Raw genomic sequence first — 8,713 nt, 5'->3', positions numbered from 1 at the left:
TATATATATATATATATATATATATATATATTTCATTTTTAAATTTCAGGAGACAAAGAATGGATCCCAGATCAAAGCATCTGTCCCCCTGCTGATAATGCAGTTGGCTCAGGTATTCTGCTGAATGCCACGACTATGTCATCAAACACAACACAGCAAAAGATGAATAAGAATATTTACAATATGAGTAAGTTCACAGTATCATATTGATGTCTGGAAAGACTTTATTGTGTTAAGTATTGTGGTTTGTGCTTATTAGGCATCTGAAAACTAGTTTTATGGTTTTATAATTTAAACAGATTAATTTTAACTAACATTCCTAAATGATTTCCTAATCCAGAAAACAAAGTATAATAATTATTCTTCTCAAAAACATGAATTAAAATTTTAGGCATTCTCAGTAACAATACTTCAGAATGATATTTTTCAAACATAGTTCAGGATATGTCATATATTTTGAACAATCTATGCAAATACATATTCAGTTTAATTACACTCTCAGCAAACAGTGTATTTATAGTAGCTTTTGTGTACATTTTGTTCCACTTGTTTCAGATACAGCCATTTGTTAAATAACTGTCTTAGGTTTAGATTGCTACATGTAGCCATGGTTACTCAATCTGTATTCTAAACCTAACACTGAATCTGTTAACACTAAGATCTTGATTTCAGTTCATTAACTGCTCTCTAGGCAAAATTGTAAGGTTTTCTAATGGGTAACTCTTTAGACATAGTAATGCTGGTATGTTTTCTCATGAGTGTGTATGGGGAATTTTGACATTACTAAAATCAATAGTTTTATTATATTATACTTTTTAATATCCAGTCATATCTACTAAAGTAGGTTTGCTTTATTCTGAATCTCATATGAAGTAGCAGTATAGGATTTATAAATTGATAGCATTTAGCACACATGTGTTGAGCAGGTAGGTACTGCACTGAGCCCTAGTTGTGGATGGATGAAATCATATTCCTTGACTTCAGAAGCTGTTGGTTTCAAGGACCATTTGTCAAAGGGGACTGTTTGTCTCTGTTTGAAGACTTATTTTTGAGGCAGACATTTTATTGCTAGTGATATATATATAAATATAGAAGATTTATATGTCTCTTTTGCTCTAAATCCTAGGGTTAAGATGGCCAGATTAGATCCTTCCCATATGCATTTATGCAAAATATGCCAAATATTTTTTAAGTGAAAAATGTTCATTTGTGATTTTTTTTGTCTATTGTTTTGCTCTATAATGAGGTACCATTTTGCACCTCTAAATCATTTATCAAAAATGTTGTTTAATTCCTATGAGGCAATCAAAGGAAGTGTTTTGAGTCACTGTGTATGGGTTAAAAACAAACTAAAATGAATGTTATGAGGATTTTGTTAGTAGGATAAATCTTAATAAAGGAGTAACTGTAACTGGTGACTAAAGCCATAAACTGTGCCTATGGAGGGGGTTGCTGATGAGGTTAGATAGCCCTAGGGAAATTGCTAAAAAGTATCGCATTTCAGGGGATAACAAATTATACGAAATATAAGGGACTAAGGACTATAGAAATAGCCATAAATTATTCAGTCTTCTGGATTCAGCCTTTCAGATTCAGCATTTGGGGTCTGCATATTCTGGCCCAGACCTGGCCAGTCTTCCAGAAGGTTGTTGTGGGCCTCTGAAGGTGGAGGCCTCCAGTAGCCAGCCTCAGAAAGGAAGAGTTCAGAGGTTTTTCATATAGCCTGGCAAATGACATGCTTCCTGGTTTTGCTGTGGGTGCAGCTGGCACCATACCAAGGTGTCTCAATGAGGTATGAGTATGGCCATTTATTGGGTCATTCAGTCACTGTTTTTTGTGTCACTTGTCTGTTGCTTGCTGGGGCATCTCTGCGACTCTGGAAGCATCTCCTGTTTGGTTTTCTGGCCTATAGTCTCACTGCCACATGTTCAAGGCCTTGGTGGGTAGATTTGATCTTGGGCATGGTGTATATTGTGTGGAAGAGGAGCTCTGTGTCCTCAGTGGTAAGAAGATCACATCTTAACCACTTTTGTTTAGGACTAAAAAACACTGGACACTGCTTTGGGTGAGGAAAACAGCATTTTTGGCCTCAGTAACTCTTAGGTTTTTCTTGGTTTGTTAAATTAACCCCATTGTTGTTGTTCCCTGAGTCTGAGTAGTCTTGCAATTGTGCTCATGGTGAAGAACTCAGACAGTGACCTGTAACCTGCTGGGCAGTGCCCGTGGCCAGGTTAGTGGCCCTTGATGCCTGTATCATAAAAAGTTGGCTTGAAGTTCATATTTTGGGTTAGCAGCAAAATTTAATAATTTACAATAAACACGATTTGTGAGGATATCTTCTTTAGGTGATGTGATCCCAAACATTGGTGATAAAAATAAGCCCTGTTCCTGTTGCCTGAGAGTTTTGCAGTCAGTACAGAGGTCCTCAATCATCAGTGGAACTAAGTCACCTGGCAAAACTGTTGTAAAGTGATTATAAACCTGATCCTGACACATTTTGTTTCTTTAAGATTGAGATAATATCCAGGAATTTGTGTGTATTTTATTGACAATTCTATTTTATGGTGCTATAGACACGCCAAGAACATACATTGAGAAAAATGGTATATAGATATGGAAACACAAATTACAGGTTTTATAAAAACTCTGTGAGCAGCATACGTTTTGTGGATAATAGGTAATTAACAATATTACATTAAATCAAGTATAATGGAGGTAGGTATGCATGCAGATTTATTCAGCCATGTAGATTGCCATTAAAAATATAGATTTAAAAACTATTAGAGACATAATGACATTTCAGGTAAATTTGAAAGAGTAAGTGTTATCATGGGCAGAAGGAAATGTCTTTGTCAACAGAGATAGTGACCTGAAATTAAATGTTTCCTAATTCTGCCACAAGTAATAGAATTTCTATATTCTCAATGATAACTATTTTATATGCTGTTTCTGTAAAAAGTTTTAAAACTGTGAATGTGAAAACATAACTGTGAAATACATTTTTTTTTCACAGTAAGCCCATTGATTCTGCACAAGCTGTTTCTATTTTGCCTTCACCTCATCTTATTATGTCTATAAATTTGGCACCTAAAACTGAGCTGTCCTCTTACTGTATCCTAATCATTTATAAACCCTGCTAACTTAACCTCTAAAATCTACCACAAATTTGTCTCCTTCTATTTTTATTAATTAAGATGAGCCCAAGTCAATCTCCCATTCCCTTTCACTTGTTTCCAATTTAGTTTTGCCTTTTCCCAAAACATTTCCTTCAAATTGTACTATGTATAGTCAATGAACAAATTGTTTATATTATAGTCACAAAATGTGTATAGCTGATAGGAAGTGAATCATAATATCCACAAACTAAAATCATAGGTTGTACAATTCTTATCTCCTGCTTAAAAGTATCCCTTAGTGGCCCTCCCTGGTGGCCCAGTGGGATAAAGCACAGCACTAAGAAGCTAAAGCCACTTCCACATGAGTTCAATTCCTGCCTGCCCCGGAGGTGATGTGACCACATGGCGCAGCAGACCTCTCCTGATCCTTCAGCTGCTCCCCTCAGCAGTGTACTTAGATGATCTATCTGTTCTGCTCCCCACTCTGTCTCTCGTGAATTCTCTCACCGCCCCTGCACGTCTGATTTGTACCCCAGTTCTGTACGCACAAACAAATCTTAAAAAAAAAAAAAAAAAAAGTATCCCTCAGTCTCTTGCCCACTTTGTGTTCCATAGTACCACAGGTGCTGGCTTTGTACGTTTCTCCTGTTCAGCTTTCTGCACATTGTAGTATGTTGACTTCCTATGTGGACCAGGAGACTTGCTGACTTAATTCTTCATTACTATCTAGAATGCTCTCAGCCTCACTCACACTACTTTAAACAATTTTCCATAGGATTGTTTCATGTTTTTTTCTATATTGTGGTATGCTTTATTGTGTATTGTTTTATAAAATAATATATGATTTAGGAGAAATAGTTCATACCCCTTCAGAAGTATTGTGTCACACCACACCCACCACCACAGCACCTACATCCCTCCATCATTGTCCATTAGGCCAATTTCTCCCTTTGCTCTCTAACTTCCACCCTTCTCAGAAAACCTTAATCTGTAATAAGAGTCAGGTTTGTTTGGTTTAGTTTTGTGTTTCATTGTTTTGTTCTTTATATTCTACAAATGAGTGAAATGTATGATTAATGTTTCCCTAATATTCAGTGTTAGGCCATATGCTCCCTGCTTAGAAAGTTCTTCTGAGATCAATGCTGGACACTTATTTGCATTTACATCATTTTATCTGTGTCATAGAATCTATAACTAGGTTAATTATTTTGTTTGCTTGTTTATTTGCTCACTATACTCTTAGTTGGAAAGCAAATAAGAGACTAACCTATTCTGTTAATTGGAAATCGTTAGTCATGGACCAGGGTCTTAGACATTGTGTTAAGTAAATGGTTCTAAATGAGTTAAGGACAATGATATAACTATGTGTTAGTGTGGACTATAACTAGAGGTTAGGGTAACATCTCATGTGTTTTTGACTACCCAGCTGTTGACATTATGCTTGCCACTTTTAAGATTTATCATACGGTTTTCTAATTAAATTAAATCAGGAATTTATTCATATCTACTCATATTTAAAGGAGATTAAGACATCAAGATGTACATTTTTCTGGGAAAATTTTCATATCTCAACTCATAAGCTGATTTCTAATTCAGTTCCAGTTTATCATTATTTCTTTAAAGAAAAAAAAAACTTTTGTATATTAATACATACAAGAATTGGAGGTGTATGGGAGAGTGAGCAGATTCACCAGAGGCAGAATGGGTTGCAGAATAGCCTGATTGACCTGAAATATACTGCTGAGGGGAGCAGGAAGCTAGAGTGGAGAGTTCTGCTGTGCCATGTGGGTCAGCTTCCTGACCAGAGATCAAACTTGTGCTGTAGTGGCTGGGGAGAGCTTCACAGTACAAGTGCTGAGACTCAAACCTTGTATCACTAGAGAGGTCCTTAGCATTATTTCTAATAAAAAATGTTGCTAAATAAAATTCTATATATGGTTTTAAAAGTATCAGAAAAGCATTTTATATGGAATCTTAAAACTTTCTAAAATTGAACTTAAGACATAGATTTAACAGGCTACTAACTAATATAGAAATCAAAACAGTAATCAAATGTCCCTAAGAACAATATCCAAGGATCATATCGTATCCTAGTGTATTCTACCAAATGTTTGTAAAAAGATCTAATCTTCACCCCACTCAAATTCTTCTAAAGTAATGAGGAGAAGGAAGGTTTCTAAGTACACTTTACAAAGCAAAAATTACTCTGAACCCCAAATCAAATAAGGACATCACAAGAAAAAAAAATTTGAGACAGATAACTTGAATGAAAATCGATGCATAAAAAAAACAAAATTTTGACAAATCAAATCTGACATTACATTAAAAGAATCATTTATTATGACCAAGTGGGATTCTTTCAGGGGTGTAAGCATATTTCAGCACACTTAAGTCAATTAATATAATAAACTACATTAAAAAATGTAAAGATCATCTGATGATATCAAAAAACATTTGACAAGGTTTCACACAATTTATTGTGAAAAATGTTCAATAAATTGGGAATAAAAGTATTAATCAACATAAAAATAAAAACCTATGTGATAATCCATCAGCTCCTTTGTTAACCTTATTTCTATGTATTTAAATATTTTCCATGCAATTGTAAATAGAAATTTTTCTAGATTTATTTTATTCTAGCTCATTTTTCAGTTCAGGCATGATTTTAAAAGTTGATTTTTTAACTTGGCACTTTGCAATATTGATGTTTTATTTAAATTAGTGGAGTCCTTAGTATTTTCTATGTATAAAGTGATACCATTTGCAACAGTAATAGACTTACTTCTTTCCCAATTTGCATTCTTTTATTCCTTTCTCTTATAAATAGCTTTAGTTAGGATTTCTAAAACTATGTTGAATAGTAGTGGTACAAGTGGAACTTTGTCTTGAACAGACCTCAGAGAAAAAAGATTTCAGTCTTTGGCCATTGAGAATGAAGATAATTGTGGATTTCTCACATATTAACTGTATTATTTTTCAGTATGTTCCCTTTTACCTATTTTTACAGGGAATTTTATCATTAATTGGCATTATCCTCTAGATTTTCTCTCTGCATTTAGTGATATGTTCTTATGGTTTTTATATTTGCTTATTTTGATGTGTTGTACTATAGTGACTGACTTAAACCATGTCCTTGTGTTCTTAGAATATATCCAACTTGGTCATGTAGAATTGGTCAATTCAGTTTTTTAATGATTTTGTTGAGGATTTCCCCCTCTCTCTTGAATCAGGAATGCTGTTTTGTAATTTTCTTTTTGAAAATGTCTTCTGCTTTTGGCATTAGAATAATGTTAACCTCATAGATTGTATTTGGAAGCTTTTCTACTTTCTCAAATTTTGGAAGTTTGAGAAAGACAGGTATTAGTCTGTCTTAGAAGATTTGGTAGAACATACTAATACTAGTTCAATCATCTAATCCTGGACTTTCAGAAAAATTTGAATACCGTCCAATTCCCTTGCTTGTACTTGCTGTGCTCAGGTTTTAGGTTTCTGATCAGTCTACAGAGGTTGTACATCTTTAAGAAACTGTCTACTTTATTTAGATTATTGAGTTTACTGCTATACAGATGTGTATAGTAATTTCTGTAATTTTAAAATGTCTGCTATCACTTCTTTTTTGTGATTCTACTTAATAGAATTTTATTTCTTATTTTTTCTTTAGTCTAAATAAAGGCTTGTTTGTATGTTTTTATTTTAATAATGATTTTTAAATTCATTAATCTCTTGGACTATCTTTTTAAGTTTCTATTTCATATATTTCTGTTCTTCTTATTATTTCTTCCCTTCAACTGGATATTGGTTTTATTTCTTGTTTTTTGTTTTGCTTTTGTTGTTGTTGTTGTTGTTGTTGTTGTTCCTTAAAGTGAGATTAGACATAATTATATGGACTGTTATCTATTTTAATGTGCTTATATATTACAGTATGCTTCCCTCTTAAATTATGTAGTTGTTTCCTATAGACTCCAATAGGTTGTATCTTCTTTTCATTGTCTCAATGTATATTTTAAATTTCTACATTCCTGAAATAGTCATTCAGTTGTGTGTTCTACAATCCCCATGTTAGTGATTTTTCCTGACTTTTCTTAAATTGAATTCTAGTTTGACATAACTGTAATCAGAAATGATTCTTAATATGTGTTTAGGCTTGACCTCATGAATTAATGAAGTCATATGATTAGATATGTTGTCCATATTGGACAGCATTCTTTATGTACTTGAGAAGATGTGTACTCAGTGTTTTTGGAGAGGATGTAGTGTCATTAAATGTTTATTAAGTCCATGTAGGCTAATTTCTCATTAAACACTGTTGTTTCCTTTTTGACTTGCTGTCATGTGATCTACTGTCTGTCTGTTAAAGTGGAGTATATAAATCTTCAATTTATTCACTACAGACTACCTCTTTTTATTTTCATATTTAAAAAAATGTCTATGCTTAAGGAACTGGGGTACAGGCCAGAGGTGCAGAGGCAGTGAGAGTATTCATAGAGAAAGAATGGGGAGTAGAGTAGGCATATCCACAAAGTACACTGCTGAGGGGAGCAGCATGCGAGACAAGAGAGGTCTGCCACCAGTTGGGTCACCTCCGTGGCCAGGGATGGAACTTGCACTGAACAGCTGTGGCTAGCTTGCTGTGCTGCATCCTAATTTGTTGCACCACCAGGAAAGCCCCTTTTTAAATTTTTTTTTAACTAATATTCTTTTTTTAGCTATTGGAATTTCATGATTGTGTGTCTTAGTTTAGATATCATTACATTTTGATGCTAAATTTTCTTTTTGCTTCATGAACTTGTATATTTAGTTCCTTCCTCTGGTATGGGGAGTTTTTTTATATTTACACAATTTTTCTATATTTTGAGTAAGTTTTCTATTCCACTCTCACACTTTTCTTCTTTTTAAATACCTGTTATCATTTTATACTTTTCCTAATGGAATCAGAGTTTCTAAAATTACATTTTACTGATGTTACTTGTTACTCCCCAAAATTCTTGTGTTTATAATTTAATCTCAATGATTTATTTATTTTTTTAATATTCCCTTATCATTTTACTTTGATGCCAGTCTCAATTATGTTTCATATTTTAACTCTACCAGTAAATGAACAAGTGTTTATGTTATCATTAGAGACAAAGGCATACATACCCACTTAAATAAATAAATAAATAAATAAATAAGTAAAACAAGACACAAAAGAATATACTGTTGTATTTTTTTTCTATTTTAGTTATTAAATTAAAATTTGAACATATTCTCAATAAGAAAGATGGCCTCACATTCCCCATAGTTCTTTTTTATCTTTTACTAGAATCATTTAAATTCAAACAATGTTCACTAAAATGTTATATGGATCACCAATGGATCAAAAAACAAATGTTTGTATGGAGTTTATGAAGGGAATTTACAGTATGTGATTTTTTTTATTTTAATTCTTATTTACCTGCATCAATAGAAGTCCTGTCCTCGATTATAGTATCTTTCATTTTTTTTGTTTTATTTTAATTCAATTTTATTTGAAAAAGAATAGCACTACATAAATACAAGTATATGATTTGATTTTCTCCACTATCCTAGAACTTTTTTTTATATATATAATAGTTTGT

At 33.0% G+C, this 8,713-nt stretch overlaps 1 protein-coding gene across 1 annotated transcript in view; it reads left to right on the top strand.

Moving 5' to 3' along the window:
* Positions 1-8,713, top strand: part of ZBBX (zinc finger, B-box domain containing) — a 127,978-nt gene that overhangs the window by 97,183 nt on the left and 22,082 nt on the right. The gene's annotated exons all lie outside the window — the stretch shown is intronic.

Source organism: Condylura cristata, unplaced genomic scaffold (assembly GCF_000260355.1).
Source record: "Condylura cristata isolate star-nosed mole 26May11 unplaced genomic scaffold, ConCri1.0 scaffold00003, whole genome shotgun sequence".
Lineage (NCBI taxonomy): Eukaryota > Metazoa > Chordata > Mammalia > Eulipotyphla > Talpidae > Condylura > Condylura cristata.
Note: the sequence above shows the minus strand (reverse complement) of the source record. Positions and strands in the feature narration are given on the sequence as shown.